This window comes from Rhinopithecus roxellana, chromosome 11, assembly GCF_007565055.1.
Source record: "Rhinopithecus roxellana isolate Shanxi Qingling chromosome 11, ASM756505v1, whole genome shotgun sequence".
Taxonomy (NCBI): Eukaryota; Metazoa; Chordata; class Mammalia; order Primates; family Cercopithecidae; genus Rhinopithecus; species Rhinopithecus roxellana.
This window is the reverse complement of record NC_044559.1, coordinates 19896147-19917235: the sequence shown is the minus strand read 5'-3', so window position 1 is coordinate 19917235 and position 21089 is coordinate 19896147.

Sequence of the window (21089 nt, the reverse complement as noted above, 5' to 3'; positions counted from 1 at the left end):
GAACCAAGTGCTTGTGCCCCTCATTCTTGTAAGCAGAATGCATCTGTGTGGCTGAATAATGCCAACTTCTCACTTCTTCCTTCCCAACTTTATGCAAGGGTGCCCATGTGGCAGAATTTAGGTAGCAGCTGCAGGCTTAACTGTAAGCAAGTCTCTAAAATAAAGAGTTTAGATTTTCCAGCTCTGTAGTATAGGAAGTTTGCTAGAAAATATTTAGAATAGGTGTGGAGTGTGCCAATCCACAGTGTTCCCTGCGTGTTTTGTCTATATCAACCTAAAAGAATGATTGTTATGGTTCCTGTTTTAAAGATGAGAAGACTAAAGCTCCATGATGGTGAGATAATAGTCTACGAATCAAAATCCCATGTTTCCTTCACCTTCCCCTGCTACTTTTTCTGATCATTTCTGGAGCTGAAGTGCATGCCCCATTAGTATTTCTTCCCATTGCCATTTCAACATACACCCGAATAGTTGTCAAGATTGTCACATTTAAAAAGACATTTATCATCCACATTAGCCACTGTTCCAAGATTAACATTTCAAGAATGGAATCAATAACTGGGTTAAATCTGTTTCTGCTCTGTGATCTCAGGATTTCCTTAAATGGCATGTTCTAAGATTGTATGTCACACACACAAAAAAGTCTTCATGGTTGTCCCTCGAGTGAACCTAATTCGACATTTTCGATAGGCCTATTGCCAAAATTTTTAATAGTAGCTATTCTCCTCAAGAACAAAATGATCATATACATACAGTTATTGTCCTTAGAAAATGTCTTGTAAATGTGTACTATGATTTGGTACCGGAAAAAGAACTATGTTTAAAAAAAGCAAGGGGAAGGCACATAAGAGAAAGAAAAGGAACTGATTTACATGACTGAAAACCCATTTCTCCTGCATTTGTTCGTTTAAATATCCCACCTACAGATGAAATTACCAAGCATTCCCACAGAACTCTTTATAAAAGTGGGAGAATTACTGAAAGATTTGATGGAGAAGCATTTCAGCTGGCTTCCAACTTTGCATCATTCCCTTGGAGTTTAAAAATACCCCATAAAATCAGAAGGAATTAGTAAAAGTAAGTAGGAAATAAATAAGCAAAACACCCTAGGACTGATGAGCTGGAATAGATACGTCCAGTCAGAGTTTATCAAACCTTATCAATAAAGCTGAAAGAACGTATTTTCTTAATTTGAATTCTTAGTTTCTAAGAATAAAATGTTACTAAAATTTAAATTGAAGAGCTGAATAGAAAACTTCAGTGTAGCTTTAATCTATTAAAATACCATCTGTTGGCCGGGTGCGGTGGCTCAAGCCTGTAATCCCAGCACTTTGGGAGGCCGAGACGGGCGGATCACGAGGTCAGGAGATCGAGACCATCCTGGCTAATATGGTGAAACCCCGTCTCTACTAAAAAATACAAAAAGCTAGCCGGGCGAGGTGGCTGGCGCCTGTAGTCCCAGCTGCTCGGGAGGCTGAGGCAGGAGAATGGCGTAAACCCGGGAGGCGGAGCTTGCAGTGAGCTGAGATCCCGCCACTGCACTCCAGCCAGGGCGACAGAGCGAGACTCCGTCTCAAAAAAAAAAAAAAAAAAAAAAAAAAAAAAAAACCATCTGTTGGTAGGAATCAAAAGGAAGAAGGCACCATCATTATTTCAAAAAAGATGTCAATTGCTATTATAAATGTCAGGGCATCATGACTGCTAAAAGATAACCCATTCCCAGGAGAAGAGTGAGTTTAGGACTCTCAATGGTTTAAAAGTTTATGCCAGGTGCATATACAAGGTGGGATGGAGGAAATAAGAGAAGGATTGGAAGCAAGCTCTGCTAATTTAGTCATAGTTGTTTAATTATCCTGTGTGATTGTCAATAGTTGTAAACCATGATTTTCGGTGAGTTATGGAATTTTATATTTTATGGTTCATGTGCCCTTCCTCTGCCTATTGGCTATAAACTCAACTACTAACCATTCTTCACACTAAAGAACACACTGAAGTCAGTTTTCTGTTGAGTCAATATCAAATTCTTTGAGTAGTTACGGTTAAACTGCAGTACTAGAGGTGAGCTTGGGAGAGGTATAGGTGTCATATCAGTTTGCACATTACAACGAAAGCAAGATATAGAGCAAATTCTGAGTGTTCAAACATGCATTGGTAAACTGACCCAAAATTATGACTTGTACTCTTGGTCAGAAAATTCCTACTCTCTGCTCTGAGGTACCTTGACAGTCACCTTACATATAAAGCGTTTTCCAAGGTAGATACAGTAAACTCTGATGACAGGATCCACTAACATTGTAACTGAGCCAAGTGGCAGGGTTGTTGAAGGATGTGAGTCCAAGAAGGCTCTGAAACTCAAATGTTGCCCTGATGTTATGGGACTGCAAAGTTTGTGAGTTCCTAAATTTCTCAAAGGTTGGCAAAGCCCAAGCAATCTTTTTAACCAAATTCTAATTTGTAATATCACTAGGCTAATTAAAAAAAAAAAAAAAACCCTCTCTGGTGTGGATTTTGACAAAGATACATGAAGCACTAAACAGCCACATTTGAATGTGTTAATTCCTTCTTGGGCTAGTCTATTTCCTAGCTAAATACGCTTGGAGTACTTTGGAGTATACCTCTCTGATAAAAATTCTTCAGATTTTATCTAACTGACCCTAGAGTGTGGAATAGAGTTGAACGGTGCAAGCACATACATTTCACTATTTATACGTGAAGACAATACAACATAGATGTATGTCTTCCTTCATGTCATCTCTGGGGCTGTTCCTCTGTGTCCAGAATATTTTCTCTGTTTCTTTCTAAGGCAAGTGTAACGGAAATTCACCTTCACCATGAAGGCATCATTCTTTTTACCCTGTAACCCACAAAAAACTCTTCATTGGACACCTACCACTGACTACCTTGTATGGTCACTCAACTCTGTCATATGTTTGTTTCCTGTTTCCCCAGGTGGAGGTCAAGTATCATTTCTCTATAGCTGTTTATTCATCTACTACAGGACTGCATACCTTGGAGGTACTCAATAGATATCTGTTAAATAAATGAATAAATGATGACATGAAGGAACTATTAAGGTGAGCTCCAATATGCCTTCTTACTGCTTCCATTTAGGAGAGATGTTACAATCCTTTTAACTTTGTGATCCAGACTTGTGAGTCTGAAGTCTTACACACTATTTGATTCTGGAAGCAATAAGCAATATACTTTGAGGCATTTATTTTGACGGCTAAAGGCAGGTGTCTTAATGTTCCCCAGCTGTAGCCTGCAGCAAACACCATCAAGAGAAGGCCTTTAGGGGCAATGCTATGTGAGTGCATCATGAATTTTGTGCTCTAGTTGTCTGCCAACCCCCATCCCAACGCACACGCACACTCACACACACATGCGCGCGTGCACACACACACATACACACACAGCCCTACCATTTACTTTGTTGCTTGGCATTTACACAGCAGCAGATGTGCTGTAAATAGACATGCGGCAACAGGGCTGGCATGCCAATGGACCCAGAGGTGAGACATCTGGCAAAACAGATGCAATGTGGCAGGGAGATACAGAATGCCCAGAAAGTGCTCATCTCCCAAGATCAGCACCAAGGATCTGACCAATGCCTGGTTGGGCACTATGCCTTCCAAACAGATGGGGATAGATTTGAGCCAATAAGAATATATGAAGAAAGTAGTCAGATTGCTTCTGAGATAGAGGGGCCTGTGCCAGGAAAGTTGAATCAGCCATTTTCTTTTAAAAGTCCACTCTCCTTGTCACCTGGCACCACATACTCATCAAACATTGTCAAACAATTTTCATGCAAGTTTCACCACAGCCGAGTGAGCCTTTAAATAAATGCCTCACTTTTCTCATGGAGATGACAAGAGGATTAATTAGTTAATGTTAGCAATGCTCCTACAAGATCAGTGGATGAAAGAAAACTCACAAAGTGCATTATTAATAATGGAATGAGGTCACACCCCATAAAAGCCCTGTAAAAAATTCCATTTTCAGTATACAGCAGTCATTTTGTGCTAGAGTCCCACTTTTTATTGAAATATTTAACAAGCATAATGCAATGTAATTTGTGTTAACTAGCAAAAAAAAAAAAAAAAAAAAAATGCATTCAGGAGAAACGTAGGGGAAAAAGCATCGAATCCACTCATCTTTTCCCTTCTTTTGTGTGGACTGGAAGTAGGGTCATTTTTTCCCCCTTGAGGAACAAGCTACTTATTCATGTCTCTAATACTTACTTTTGATTCACTGCATCTATTCAACTAGCTATTATAATACAATGAACAAAAAGTAACTGTAAGGGACACTTGAATCTTCAGATATGCAAAAATAAGGTGTTAGATATGTCGTAAAATAAAGTTCTTGAACAAATACAATTCTTTTATTTTTGGAAATACGTTATCAGAATCAGGCAAACAAAGTATTTCCAAAATGGAATTCTCTAAGGGGACTTGCATACAACGGGAACAACCACAAGATAAACAGCAATGAACCTGGATAATAGGAACTTGAAATTAGCATAATTTATTCCACCAAAGAATCTCTTTACTTCTATTTCTAACTTTTTAAATCTCACATTTCTTTCAATACTCCCTGAATTTTGTCCTCCTTTGTGAGACAAAACAGGTCATCTTAGCCTAAAAATCTCTTGCATCCAACTTTTATTACCATATATATATATTTAATCATATTTGCTGTTTTTATTACTACATTTCATTCAGGGTGTGCATACCCTATTTCATCAAAGTAATCATAACTTCTTATAAAACAGTCAGTTACATTGTTAATTATATTAGTTACTCAATTACATTATATTCATTTAGTACATCCCTCAATAAATATCTGTTGATTTATGCTGAAAAATACAAAATAAAGTAATAATAGATAACATATAGAGAGCACCCACACTGTGCTAGCCATTTTACTAATTGCTTTCATGTGTTGTATGCTTCTAGTCATCACAACACTATGTGAAATGGGTTCTGCTGTCATCTCAATTTTAAAGATAAAGACAATGAGTCTCAAGCAAGGTCACTAAGATCCCCCAAATGTATTGGTAGGAAAGTGCAGGGCATGGACTTGAATTTAATTCTGGCTGAATCCAATCATCCACTATACTATATTGCCACTAAGTTTCTTCCACTCCCTAGTGAAATCCTTACCCCTGATAGTGCATCATTAAAGGTTCATTTAGAAAACTTTTGCTTCCTAATATCTTACAGGTTAACTCCAACTTCATAAATTAGGCAAGAAATATAAATAGATGAAGATTCACTACACACTATTTGTTCAGTGAATATTATAAGCTGGATATAGCAGGTCTAAAAGAGAGAAGCAGGCTTGTTATTTGAATACCCAGAGTCTCATTTATGCACTGAAGCCACCCATGATGTTGTCTATCAAAAAGAATTTTCAGTTCCCTCTGCTGCCAACCAGGGACGCTTTGGGGATTAAATAGATATTGCTCACAGAACATAAAGTAATAATATAACTAATGATAAACCATCCAGGAGCTCTTCAGCTATTATGAGACCATTTAAAAATAACCGTCTCTGTGGTCCGAAAGCAGTAAATAACATCAGCCAAATAACTTTGACATTCAGGTTCCAAGCATTCTATTGTAGAAGGTAATTCAATGCACTCATAGCTTGAACTGAAGACTTGCTTTCCTGATAGACTCTCTATTAGTGATAAATTGTTTAATTAGTTAACAAGATAACTGCTGAGGAATGAGCAGTAAAATCATAATGGCATACGTTGGCAGAAAATGACTTATCTATAGTAAACATTTATAAATGTAGGCATTCATCCATTTAATAAACATTTATTCATCACCATTCTGGCATGAGGCATTGCTTTAGGTGCTGTGTTTACTGAGATAAACAATACAAATTCCCTGACCTCATGGAGTTTATATTCTAGTAAGCAACACACAAAATTTATGTATTTAACTGTTGTTATAATCTGGTTTCAGATAATCATAATTACTATAAAGACAGGGTGCAAATCAGGTAATAGAGCAGTAGAAGGAGGTGTTACAAGGTCAGGAAAGGACTCTGAAAGTGCCGTGAGCGACAGCCTGAATGATATGGAGGAGGAAATGATGAATCTGGGAGAGGGATGCATATGGCAATGCTAAATGGCCACACTGGCTTCTGTAAATGAACGAAGAGAAAGCTCTAGACAATGAGATGGAAGAGGCAGACAGAAACCAGGCCATACGGAGCCTGGAGGCCTTCTTCAAATTTTAATTTTGAGGCTATTTAGAGATTTTGAGCAAAGGGATGGCATGGTCAAATTTACATTTTAGAAAGATCACACTCACTGTTATGTGGAAAATACTGTACAAAGATGCAAAAGAGGAGGAAGGGAGGCTAATTAAATGCTATTTCAGGAGATGATGATATTTTGGACTACAGTTTAAGGGTGGGGAAGGTGAGGATGCTCAGATTCAGGATATGATCTTGAACTACAGCTGTCAAGATGGGGGATTAAGTGAATTGTGGTATATAATGATAAGAGAAGACACTCATATTCAAGGGTTAAGGAGACACTTAAAAATGCTATAATACAAAAAATAGGTGTTGCAAACTGTATTTTTCTCAACCACATTTCCACAGTTTAATGAACTATTCCCAATAGGAATTCCTGAGAATAGGACAAAAAGCCTTTACTCCTTTAAAGCTCAGCAATTAGTGTGTGAAAAAGCCCTCGGGTCTAGGAATCTGGTCCAAGCTCTAATGCTGATTTTTCCTGGTGACCTAGAAAAGGTTTTTCTACCTCTCTGGGCCTTAGTTTCCTCTTTTGAAATGTGTAAGTGAGGAGCAAAAATTGGAAAATATTTCAGGTTCTTTCCAACGAACTCTTTCAGCAAAGGGTCATGTTTAATAAGCTGCAAGGTTTAATTTTAACATATGTAAGCAGTCGATAGTCAGATATATATTCTAAAACTGAAAATGGTCATTGATGGTATCATTACCTCACTAACATTAGAATAGATCCTGGAAATTGATATGCTTTAGCAAGTAAAATTTCTGCAAAAGAATGGCAAGTAGCACCTATTAGAGCAGAATATGTGGGTCTTTGAATCCTGCTAGATGTGCCTGAATTTGGAATCTTTGTAGTGAAAATGATATTTCCCCTGCACCTTTACCCAGTATAGGTACTAACTATGCTCAGCTACTTTTCCTTCATTCCCCTATCCACTTCATAAGAAAGGATTTTTGCTTAGAAAGACATCTTGACACTAAAAAGTTGTCCAACTACACAGGTTCCAATTAGTATAAATATGTTCAATACTTTATCATATATTTGAAAATTCTTACCCAATAAAGAACAGAAAGGTAAGAATAAATATTCTACATAAAAGAATTAAAATCTTTTATATACTTGCATGCTTAAAATCTAAAATACAGTAAACTTTCACGATATTAACAATTCTGAAATTGATCTTAGGCTAGAATTTCCAGAAAGTAGAGTTTGATCCTAAGGTTTATATAAAAGTATTTTGTTAGCAAATAAAATTAGAGAAAAGCAGGAGTGAACAAAAGAGAGAGGAGCAGAGCAGGAGGGAGCACCAGCACAAGAGCGTTTATCGAGCTGGCCCCACAGAGAAAGACTGTCTGATGTTGTGGAACCACCTTCTGAGAAGCATCATAAGCTGCATCTCAAACAGCTTGTCTGGGGTGAGGATTTATCCATCAGCACCTGCATCCTATTGGTCAAAATTCACTCCAAAAGCTGTTAACTCCCACCCCCCGACGTTTCTGATTTGCACAAATGGGGATCCATGTGAAGTCTCCCACTGTCCCTTTGCTGCAGGTCAAAAACCTGGTGCAAGGGGCAAGACAGGTGGCAGGGGAAGGAAGTGAGATGCTGTTGGGTTTTCCCTGCATGCAGAAGGACAGAACCATGCAGAGTTGGCCTCCGCAGCAGTGGCTGGATGTAGTAAGTGTCATGCATAAGAAATGTCTGATTCAAAGCATTTTCTCCATTAGATGTAAAAATGCAAGGTAGAGGAGATGGGCCTCTTTAGCAACATACGTGAGAATGATTTAGGGGACTTAGCCTATGGTAAAAATGACATGGGTTAACCATGTCATGTAGTGCCCAAGCAAAACAAAACAAACAAAAACAATACTACATTGGGTAGCATTAACCAGAATAGAGTGTCTAGAAATAGCTAGATGCTCATATAGTTCTCCTCTGCATAGGTCAGTTTACACAATGCAGACTAGGATACAAGAAAGGTGGCCATGACAGCTAGGCGAACTATAACCTATACTAGAAAGAGAGTCACAGATAAAGGAATTAGAGAATTTTATTAGTACAATAGCAGAAAAAGAAATTATGCTACGTATTCTATATCCTAGTACTTCAAAGTGTTCATATGGAAGACAGCTGAGAGTTAATTCTGTGAGAAATAACAGGTAGAAATAAAAATCCATGGTTGAAGTCATTAAAACACATTTTTGGTATTAAAATCTGTTCACATAAGGAATGTGTATCTTGGAGTGAGGTAGAATGATATTAAAGATATCAGTGTACTTTGGGGGGTTAGAGAAACAGAGCATGGGATTTTTGAGTTAGAGAATATGTGCATGAATGTAGACCCTAGAATTTCCAGCTGGATGATAACTGACAAGTTGTCTGACATCTCTGAGTCTCAGTTTTCCCAACAGAATAATGGTAATATTCTCAGTTAATGCAAGAATTACAAGATATAAGACTGTATATGAATCTTCAGGAGAACTAAACGTCCTGCTATCAACATTCACTATAGTTACTAAGAGGTAGAAGGTATTTCAAGATTTTTAAATGAAGGAAAGTTTTCTTAGGTTAGAAGAGTGAGCTTTAACATCACACATGTGGCTGGCATTGTCAGTTCCAGCAGCAACTTGGACTCTATAGAGAAAAGCCTGTGTTCTCTAGAGCCAAAACTCATTCAGTGGCAAGAATTGCAGTATTTTAAAATGGGGCTTATTTGAATGGAAAGAAAGACACTCAAACTGTAATGAGCCTCCAAGGCATTTTATAAAATTCTCATTAGAAAATAACATGGCCAACAGGCTATATGGGTACTAAATCTAAGAACAAATAACATGAATGAGATACTACACGTTCAAAGCCTGTACTGTTTGCTAAAAAGTATAAATCCAATTGATCAGATGCCAAATTAAATGTGGAGAGACTAACAAAATATTACAGTAGCAGAAAATACTGTTAGAAATTAAGCAAATGAATAAACATTCTCCTGCTGGTGAATATTTGTGGCAATTATTGAACAATTTTGCAAGCATGTGGTATTTTAACAAGCCTTAACATTATATGATGTGCAATTGTATGTGAGAAAGCCCTGGTTTGTTTTGCTCTGAGAATTGGACGGTGCTCTATCCATGCTTCTAATGAGAGGCATGTAAATAATGTAAAACATTGATTTGGCACTCAGATGGTGTTAATGAATGAGCAACGCTGACCACCAGCTCTTTTCATTTGGGACAGGTGACTCTATATGTAGCAAGTTCCTCGGTGCTAATGAGAAATTAAAGCTGTTCCACACCTTCCATAAAGTGTAGACACTTTATAGAAGACAGCATTGCAACTGGCCCTTTTAGAAAAATTAGTGTCTTTTTAATTGCAAGGTTATTAAAATCAATGTAAAACCAAGTTTTCAAATACATGTGATTCCCCTACTTTTATCTGACATCATTTAAGAATTAGACGTTTATCCATCCATTCAATTGCCATTTATTTTCCATCCATCCGTCCATCCATCCATCCATCCATCCATCCATCCATCCATCCATCCATCCATCCGCATGATCAGGTAAAGCAAGAGCCTTGGAGTTTCATTGCTTGATTTCTGAATCTTGAACCTCAGCTTAGTAACAATACAAACTTAGACGATTTACTTAACCTTCCTAAGCTGCAGTTTCCTCTTGTATAAAATGGAGGTAATAATAGTAATTACCCCCATGGATTCCTTGCTGTGAATGAAGGAGTTAAAGTGTTAAAATGCCTAACACTGGGTCAAGAATGTAGTAATCACTCAGTGTTAAACGTAATAGTTGTTATTTCATTCAAATATTAATTATGTACCTGCTAACCATTGGTACTCAAAAAACATGCTCAATAGTTCTTCTGTTGTTATGTTATTTTCATTAATTACTTTCAACCTTATAGACGCCAGAGGAAATCACCCTTTTACTGAATAGTGCTCATCCCCAGAAAGAAAAAAAGGCAATTCTCTAAGGATTCTATATGAATTTCCAACCTACCAACTCCTCCTTTAGCTAGGATGCTTCTTATAAGTAAAACATGAGGCTCATATACTGCGCTTTCCACAGAATTCAAGATACCTTACCTTGGACAGACCAATCAGGACCAGAAAGGATGTGGGACAGGATGTGCATAAACTGCTCTGGCAGTTTTCATTCCAAATGAACATCAATTTGAAGGCAGTACCTGGCCCCTTCCACACAGATTATCTTGAAAATAACCCCGCTATTCTTAAGGGACCTGAATAATGGGAAATTTTCCTGGGCCACCAGCCCTCGCCCATGAGACGTGTTTACAAAACACTGCTCACAGTTTGAATCAGTTTTCATTTTCTTCACGGGAAAAAGTCCTTGCATCCTCCCCCAGCCTCCATGCCAGACGCACATGGTTCTGCTACCTCCTCTCTGACATGTACTCTTCACAGTGAGTTGGACCTAGTATCATATTAATTTGTTTTTTCAATGAAACATTATTAGTTTGAAGTAATTAGGTAGGTAGATAACTAAAGATACAGAAACTTGAATTTAAAAATGAGTTTTAGGGGGAATAAAATTGTTTTTACCCAATTCCACAGGCAATTGCAACATTGTGTCACCAAGGCAGGATTGCTTGAGTGCATTGCTTCCATAAAGAGATTAAGACTGATTCATTACAAGAGGTCAAGTCTATGTAAATGAATGCTGGTATAACATTTGAAAAGTGTATTTGCATGAAAAGCTCCAATTTGTTCCTGATATTTTATATAGTTGGTTCTCTTTTTTTTTTTCCAAAAAAAAAATTTGAAGAATATGGTACAGATAAAACCTCTGTTCGAGTTGTGGAAAAGCATGGTAAATGGTTCAATGTCACTGAGACATTTCTTGTTGTTGTTTTACAAAAACAAGAAATAAAGATACATAAGAAGATAAAATGTGATAATAGAGCCACAAATAAAACATTTTTTAAAATGTCATTCAGCAAATCCAAGTCAAAAGTTTTATGTTGATAAATGTATTTTTCAATGCACATCTTGCCTTAGCAAGACAAACTTCTCCAAACATGGAAAAGAAGAAGGAGCAATGGATGAAAGAGAAGGAGGGGAGAGACAGGGAAGAAGAAAGAGATGGAGAGAGAGAGAGAGAGAGAGAGAGAGAGAGAGAGAGAGAGAGACAGTAGCCTTTGAATGGTTCAGTGCATCTTGAGTTAGGCATGGATAAGAAAGTGAGATAAGTTATACATTCATTCATTCAACATACATTCATTTAGTGTTTATTATATTCTCAGTACTCTAGTAAGCATTAGGAATAAAACAGTAAATGAGAAAGGCAAAAGTTCCTTTCATAAAATTACATTTTAGATGGAGAGGACATATAATGTATAAACAAGTTAACAGTTTAATTTTGGATAGTGATGAATGCTGTGAAAAGAATCAAATAAGGTGTTACAATAGCATGTTACTGGGTTGGCCTAGGAAATGCTTTCAGAGAGGAAACATTTGAACTAGAGCTAAATGACAGAAAAGGGCTAGGCCTTTTCCAGTAGAAATAGCAGGTGCAAAGACCCAAGGCAGGAAGAAAAAAGAGGCCATTGTGACTGGAGTTTCATAGGTAAGTGGAAGGAAAGTGATTGAGATAAGTGTGGGGAGATAGACAGGAATCAGGTCATTTAGAGCTTTATGAGAAGTAGAATTTTATTTAAGTGAGATGGGAAGTAATTAGTAATTAAGCCTCTCATTTTCTCATTTACCTTATTTTCCATCGTTCATGTAACATTTATTTTTTAATGACCACATATTAGGCCAAATGTAGGCATCATTAAGTTCCAAATAACATAAATTATACAGGCCACATTCTTTTTCACATAATGCCATAAAATAGTAATTAACAATAGAAATGAAAGAAAAAAATCTGTTACCCGTAGAATTAAACATAAATCTCTTATGGAACCATTAGATCATAAGGGAGTCAAAAACTATAATTTCAAACTAGATCAAGAATAATGAAAATAAAAATGCACTTTCATTTTTAGCTAGGAGCCAGACTAGGTATTCTGAACAAGTCTCCTATTGAAAATAACTAAAACTCACACATCAAATTTGTGGCAGGAACTGGCTAGATGTTCACCATCCTGTTTCCTCTCTCTGTGTATGTAGCTAAAGTATACTTTCCAGCCCTCTTGAATTTAGGTAGGATGATCTCTGCATTTCCTGTCTATGGAATGTGAATTGATGTGTCACTTCCAGTTCAAGTCAGTTATGAAGCGATTTACCTTCTCCAAATTCTCTACCCACCCACCCCATCACACAACATTTGTTATCTGAAGCATACTGGGATGACTATGAAAGTGCATGTTAAAAATGACAGAGCCTCAGCATAGAGGGACCCTGAATCCCTGTATGATTGAGTGAATCAGAGTCTACTCACCTGTTGACTTGTATTAGACTGTGATATAAATGAGAAATAAACTTTGGTTGTGTTTAGCTATGGATGTTTAGGGAGTTGCTTACTTCAGCACCTACTATTACTTATGCTATCTATTACAGAAGTTAAGATCCTCAAGTAGGACATTGGCTTAATAATTGTGTAGTGAGCAGGGAGGAAACTAATATTAGAAGCTTTATGATGGAGTTATGACTTATGATGATAAACATTTGGTAAAATTGAGGCCTTGGTACCTAGGAATCCAATCATGTACTGATTGAGTTGGAAGCTCCAGGGTAAGAGGTTGGCATGAATAAAATCTTTAGTTTGTGTTGGCAACTATTATTTTCTTTTGGCAAAGTCTTATAAGACAAAATACTCAGGAAAGAAAGGGTTAATTTGCAATCAAAAATAAAAGCAAATATAGAAAGTGAAGAAATTTGAAACCTCTAGGATTTGAAAAATCCTACGGCTCTGGACAACAAAGATCAGAAAATAATACTGGGGGAATCTGCAAACAAACATGTAGTAAGACCCAGTCTTGTCATGAATATCAGATTAAGGGTGGGTGTGAGAGTGTCAGCTATTCGCCATCACTATGAGTAGTCACCATGTACAGAAGCAAGGGAATGAGAAAACAAAGAAAGACAAAGACAGATTACCTGGGAACTTAAAAAGGGTCTTTGGATTTAGTTGTTGGCCCAGGAAATTAACTGGAAAGAAACAGACGTGAAACACGCCAAGTGCTGGAAGGATGTAATTGAAAAAACAAAACAAAATTCAACCTAGGCTAAACTATTTGACTAATTAAAAGTTAAAACAACCTCTTTATGCTACCATATTTTCATGAGCAAGAAGCAGGCTTCAAAAATGTAAACCTACTCTCCTGCAGACATAGCAAATGGGATCATGGAAAACAGAAAATAACTATCTGTGGATGAAGCCATGAAGAAAAAAATGTGCAAAGGTACCACTTCCAGAGCAGAGAACCAGAGTCTAAAAGAGGAACTTCTCTCATCATTAGGATTTTGGAACTACTATAGACAAGTAATTGTTCTGTATTTCACATTCTTACTTTTTTCAAAGAGGCGTATTTGGGGGATTATCTTGACTATGTACCATACTAAACACTGAGTGTGGTACAGTTGACTTATCTTTTTAGTTCATTGGTCACCAGCAAAGGAAAAGCCATATCTGTACCTGATGATGCAGAATATACATACCTGAGAGACCTTGAACCTTGAGTTGGATACGCTGGAGTTATTGGTGTGATAGAACTAGGAGAACCATAGATTCTTTGTTACTCCTCATAACCAGTGGTAGAATTAAATCTTCCTTACACTGAATCTGGGCTTGCCTTAGTGATGTTCTTGATCAATAGAATCTGGCAGAAGTGATGTTCTTGGACCTTTGAGGCCAAGCCGTAAGAAACCCTGTATCTTCTGCCCAGGAGCCTTGGAAAACTCACACTTAGAGCCTTGAGCTTCCTTACAACAAGTCCAACTTCCCTGAGACCACCGTGTTTTGAGAAGCCCAAGCTTCCAGGAGAGGGCACGTGGAGAGGCTCTGAGACTACATGGAAATGGAGAGGGGAGACGCTAAACCCAGACTTCCAACATTATGCCAAGGCACATGAATGAAGTCATCTTGGATCTTCTACTGTAGCCTAGCATCAGACTAACTCCTGTTAAAGCCATTAGGAACATAAAATTGCCTGCTGAGCCCTTTTAGAATTTCTTACTCATAAAATTGTGAGATATAATAAAATGATAATTGAAAAATAATTATTATTGATTAAAAATCAGAAATGATTTTTAATGATTTTTAAAAGATTTTATAAGTCATGATGTGGAGCTGTAAAACTACTAGAAGAAAACATAGGAGAAAGACTCCACAATGCTGTCTGGGCAACGATTTCTTGGGTATGACCCCAAAAGCACAGGCAATAAAAGCAAATATAAATAAATGGGATTGCATCAAACTTTAAAAGGGCTTCCTCACAAAAAAAGAAACAATTAACAGAGTGAAGAGGCACAGATTGGAGAAAATATTTTTAATCCATATGTCTGATAAAGGGCTAATATCCAGAATATATAAGAAACCCAATTCAATGGCAAGAAAACAACCCATTTTTTAAAATCAGCAAACACCATGTGCACCTGAACTTAAAATAAAAGTTTCAAAAAAGACAATAAGAACAAAAATTTTTAAAATAATCTGAATAGACATTTCTCAAAAGAAGAGACAGAAATGGCCAACAGATACATGAAAAAAATGTTCAACATTTCTAATCATCAGAGAAATGCAAATCAAAACCTCAGTGAAATATCACTTTACACCAGTTAGAATTGATATTGTCAAAGAGACCAAAACTATGAGAAATTACTTAATGGATATAATGTGCATTATTCAGGTGATGGATGACCTAAAAGTTCTGACTTGACTACTGTGTAATGTATGTGTGTAACAAGAAATTGCACTTGCATTCCATAATTTTCTATCAAAAAAAAAAAAACTCAGAAAAAAAAAGATCAATGATAAGTATGTGCAAGGATATGGGGGAAAAAAAGGAACACTTATACACTGTTGGTGAGAATGTAAATTATTACAGGCATTTTGGAAAATAGTAAAGAAGTCCCTTAGAAAACAAAAAATAGAATTATCATATAATCCAGCAATCCACTTCCAGCCATATATCCAAAGAAATTGAAATAGATATCAAATATATAACTGCATTTTCCTGTTCATTTCAGCATTATTCACAATATCCATGATATGAAAGCAAACTAAGTTTCCATCAATGAATGAATGAAGAAAATGTGGCATATATACACAATGAAATACTATACAGCCTTAAAAAAGAAGGAAATTCTTTCATTTGCAACAGCATGAATTAAACTAGAGAATATTATGTTAAGTGAAATAAACCAGGCACAGAAAGGCAAATACTGTCTGATCTCACTTATATACAAAAATTTTTAAAGTCAGTCTCATAGAAACAGAGAGTAGAAAGGTAGTTATCAGAGGCTGAGGGAAGGGGGAAGATGAGGAAAAGGAAGGTATTGATCGAGGGTACAAAGTTTCAGTTAGATTAGAAGAATAAGCTTTAGTGACCTATTGCACTGCATGTTGACCAAAGTGAATAATAATGTTTTGTATATTTCAAAAATGCTAAAATACAATTTAAATATTCTCACTGCAAAAAAACTAATAAAATGGTGTTGCAATGGATATGTTAATTAGCTTGATGGAACCTATGATGAAAACATAGATCACAACATCACATTGTATCACATAAATATACACAAGTATTATTTGTATATTAAAATTAATTAAGTAATCATTTAAAATGTTTGCTGATAAAAGTATAAATTAGAATACTTTAGAAAGCAATGTGGCATTATCTAGAAGAGTTTGAGTGACCACACCTCCCACTTTCCCTGGAACAGTTTCAACTTATGGCTGATGTCTAAGCCTAATTATGATAAATAATTAATAAGTAATCATTAACAAACTATTAAGAGAAAAGTGTTCAAGTTTGGATGCATACCTTACAACCTAACCATTCTACTCCTAGGCATTTACCCTAGAGAAAATCTTGTATTGATACCTCAGGAAACATGTGCGAGAAAATTAATAGCAACATTATAAGCCATAGAAATAAAGAAACAAAAACACTGGAACCTATATAAATTTTCATTTGAAATGTTTTCTATGGAATATGATAGAATACCATGCAGCAGAGAGGAAGAATGATCTACAACTCCATGAATCAACTGAATGGACTTCAGGAAAATAATATTGTGAGAAAAAAAGTCTGGTTATAGAAAACTGCTTAGGAATACACATAAATGTGGTTTAAAAAAAGTCTAAGAAATATAACAATGACATAATATACACCAAATTCAGGAAATTGGGATAGAGAGACTTGAAATCACGAAGAGAGGGGTAAGGCTTCAAAAGTGCCAATTAAGTGTTTCTAATTCTTAACCCTTGTTGTTATCTATCTTGCATGCATAATTTACTTATATAAATCATCTACCATTAAGGTAAGAAAAATAGTAATAATAATAACAGTTACTAACGTTTATTGAGTACTTACTTGGAACCAAGAATAATTCTGAAGAGCTTTACAGCTTACAACAAGAACTTAAATTCTCACCACAACTCTAAGAAGCAGCCATTGTTACTTTCTCCTTTTAAAGAGCAAAAATGGCCCATGCTCAGAGATGTTACTGAAAGTACAGGGGCAAACTGCTTATAAATGGCAGAGTCAGGTGTTACTTAATCATTGTGCTTCACTGCTTCTCTTAGTCTGGCTCTAATTTTACAGATTTCTACACCAACTATATATAACGTTTATATGCAAAACAAAACAAACATAAAACAATCTTCAGCCTACCTCCTGCTGGAATTCTTACAAAGCTTGAGTTAATTTAACCTAAATTAAAGATGCTTTAATGTATGACTGAAAGAACTTGGGAGTGCATTAACAACTTACAGTGCAATGCGATTTACCTTGAGCTTTCAATCTTAAAAGCATGTTGCCATAAGCCTTTATAAACGCCCATTAAAGCAGGTTTATATCATCATTTTCATGTTATGGATAAGGAAACAAGTCATGTGACTATCTCTAGTTCACACAGAAAGGAGTCATCATTATGGATAAAGACATTTTACCTATCTCTTAGTCATACTTATTCACATAATATCTGTTACATTGGCCTGGAATAGTTTTTTGGTTTTTCTTTTAATCTTGATAATCATTCTAAGGTATGGTCTTTAGAAAATGCCAACTCTGATCATTTCAACCTTCAGGGAACTGGTTGTAAATCAGTGATGCTTGGAGAAGTTAAAAAGAAAATTAAAATGTTAGACCATGTTTCGTGCCTAGGAAGGAATAGGGTCTCAAGGCAAATCCATTTTTATTAAAAAGATAATTTTGTGTACATGTTTTTCATGGGGTGGAAGTTATGATGATGGCTTAATGGGTTACCTCTTGGCAAAAATGTGCGTTGGCAAAGTTCATTTTTCTCTGACTTCTTCTCTTCCTTTTAATTATTTTAATATTAAAATATTAAGAGTTAATAATTACAATTATTGCTGCTGATTCCACATTCCTCATCACTTGGGTCCTGTTTATTCCTCATTCTTTCCTTCAGTCTGCTACCAGTCCTCTAGATTTATAACTGGCAAATATGGTATTTTGGAAAACAGGCTGGTCAGGAAGCCATAGCCTTCAGTTTTGATCCCAATTCTTCCTCTAATTCTCCTAGAGACCTGAATATTTTATTCCTCATCTCTAAGCCTCTGTTTTTCCTTCTTTAATGGAGAGGGATGAACAAGGCCGTTCAATAGAAGGAGTGCCTTCTAAATCTAACATTTGTGTCTCTATAGCTAGAATGCATAATTACGAGATTGCCTAAGCTATTACTTCTCCCTGGGATATCTACAATTTTAAAGAAAATACTTTAAAAATTAATTGCTTTATTCAGTCTTTTATTATCTCTTATAATTGACTGAAACACTCTCCAGATTTCCTCACTTCAGTCCTCCTCTCCTCCAATCTATTCCAAATACTATGGTCAAAATAAGCTTTCTGATTATGGACCCCTCAGCCCTGCTTCCCTCATGGATTTCCCCACGTTATCAGCCTGTTTAATTTATGATGGCATCAGAAAGGAGGACAAATGATCTCCACAGGGATACACAGAAATATTGTTTATAAAAACTGACCATGATTAAGTTAGCAGTGAATGCAACTTGTCTGTAATACCAAGAATTTCTTGATTATGTTTAGTATATTCAATTTTATTTTAAGCTAAATCCAAAGAATATTTATTATTTATTTTTATTGCACCAACACCTTCCACACTCCTCTAGTTCTTCCTATAAGGCAGAGTTAACTGGGCCATACACTGAACCCACTTCATTAGAGTTTTTTTGTTGTTTTTTTTCATTATAATAATAATGTGAGTAGGAAGCATCTTTATTAAAGCAACAAACATATGAAGACTGGGATGGTTAGGTCGTCTGGGCAACTTGTTCATTTGCATAATTTTGTGGGTTTTTAAAATTTTTCTTAAGAGATAGAGTCTTGCTCTATTCAGGCTGGAGTGCAGTGATATGATCATGGTTTACTGTAGCCTTGAACTCGTGGAATCAAGTGATCCTTTGTGTCAGCCTCCCAAGCAGCTGGGACTACAGGTGCATGCTACCATGCCTGGCTAATTTTTAAACACAACGTTTGTAGAGATGGGGACTTGATATGTTGCCCAGGCTGGTCTTGAACTCCTGGCTTCAAGTGATCCGCCTGACTTATCCTACTGAGTAGTTGGGATTACAGGCACGAGCCATTGCACCCAACTCATTTCATTCTTAAGGGCATAAGAATGTGAACATTTTGCAATTTCCGTTTCCTTTTCTTGTCTTCTTTTCAACAAGTTATTTCCAAAATGTGTTGTTTCTCTAAAAGTATTTAAGCTAAGTAAACCTAATACATGTTTTCTCCACCAAAACCAAGTATTTTCTCTCAATAAAACCCACTTTGAACTTACAAAGTTGCAATTCATCTTTTAATGTCTCCCTGTTGCCCTCAGAACTTGGAGATTGAAGATAAAAATTCTTCAGGCCACTAAGGAGATAAGTTATAATGATGGCACATGAGCATTTAACGAATATGTTGGAGCAGTGGTCCTCAAATAAGGATCCCTCAATTTCTATTGTCATCCATTCAAGGTCAGCTAAATGATGCTTTCTTCTTAGAGTAACCTAACAAGCTAAAGATACTGGGGACAAGATAGGGATTTATTAAGATGTAGACATATATTGATATAGATACATACATATACATACTTTTTAAACTGAGCATCCACTTTATGAAGGATATACTGTCATTTCTAGAGATTATGGAAATATTCAAATAATGTATGTTTAAACTCACGGATATTACTATACTAAGGAGAGGGCACACACACACACAAACCTATAATAATAAAAGGCAAAAGGTGGTAAGAACTTTCATAATGATGATAATAATGCTAATAATCATTAATGTTTATTAATTATTACCCAGTGAAAGTAATTGTTCCTAGAACTTTACATAATTAACTTATAAACCTGTACCTCATCACTCTGAATTGATTGGTACTATTTTTAGCCCCAATTCACAAATGAAAATGTGGGTCACAAGGAGAGTGAGAAAAATCCCCTATTCAAGTGTGAGCTTCAAGGAGTGACTTTCTTTCGAAGAGTATAGTGTGTAAAGGCGGGGGGTCTTTGTCATTTTAGAAACAATATTTCACCTGGGTGATAAGGGTTATGTTCAACAATGACAAGTTATGTTGATAGTATGTACCCTTGATGTGATGCAATCCAAATGGCACTGTGTGGTCTTCCTCTCAAAGACTCTGTGGTCTTCTTCCCAAATATCTATAACCCCAGTCTAATCATAAGAAAAACACCAGACAAATTCCAATAGAGGGTTATCCTATAACATACCTGACTAGTACTCAAAACTGTCAAGGTCATCAAAAGTAACCAAAGTCACAAAGAAACTTATTTTCAAGAGTAGCTTAAGGAAACATGACCACAAAATGTAATGTGGTATCCTGACTGGAATTCTGAAACAGACAAAGGACATTAGGTAAAATTTAAGGCAATCTGAATAAACTGTGGATCTTAGCTAATAATAGCAATGCAAGAATATTGGCTCATTAATTATAACAAATATACCTGTTGAGGATTGAATTGTGTTCCACTAAAAGATACGTTAAAATTCTAACCTTAGCTACTGTGAATGTAACTTTATTTAGAAATGAAGTATTTGCAGATGGAACAAAGTTAAAATGAAGTCATACTGGATTATAGTGGGCCCTAAATCCAATGACTAGTATACTTCTAAAAAGGCCATGAGAGACACAGGCACACACACAAGGAAGATGGCCAGGTGAAGACAGAGGCAGAAATGGGAGTGATGCAGCCACAAGCCAAGGAATGCCAAAGATTGCCAGCAACCACCTGCAGCTAGGAAGAGGCTAGGAGGGATTCCTTCTGGAGACTTCAGAGGGTACATGGCCCCGCCGGCACCTTCTTTTCAGGCTTCTAACCCTGAGAACTGGAAGAGTTGTTTCCGTTGTTTTAAGCTACTGTGTGGTAATTTGTTACAGTAGCCCTAGAAAACTCATATGGTACCATACAAATGTAGGATGTTAACAATAGAGGAAACTGTGTGTGTTGGAGGGCAGGAAGTTACATGGGAACCCTCTGTACTATCTGCTCATTTTTTCTATAAATCTAAACTGATTTAAAACATTACATCTACTAATTTTTTATTTTTTTTATTTTACTTTAAGTTCTGGGATACATGTGCAGAATGTGTAAGTTTGTTACATAGATATACACGTGCCA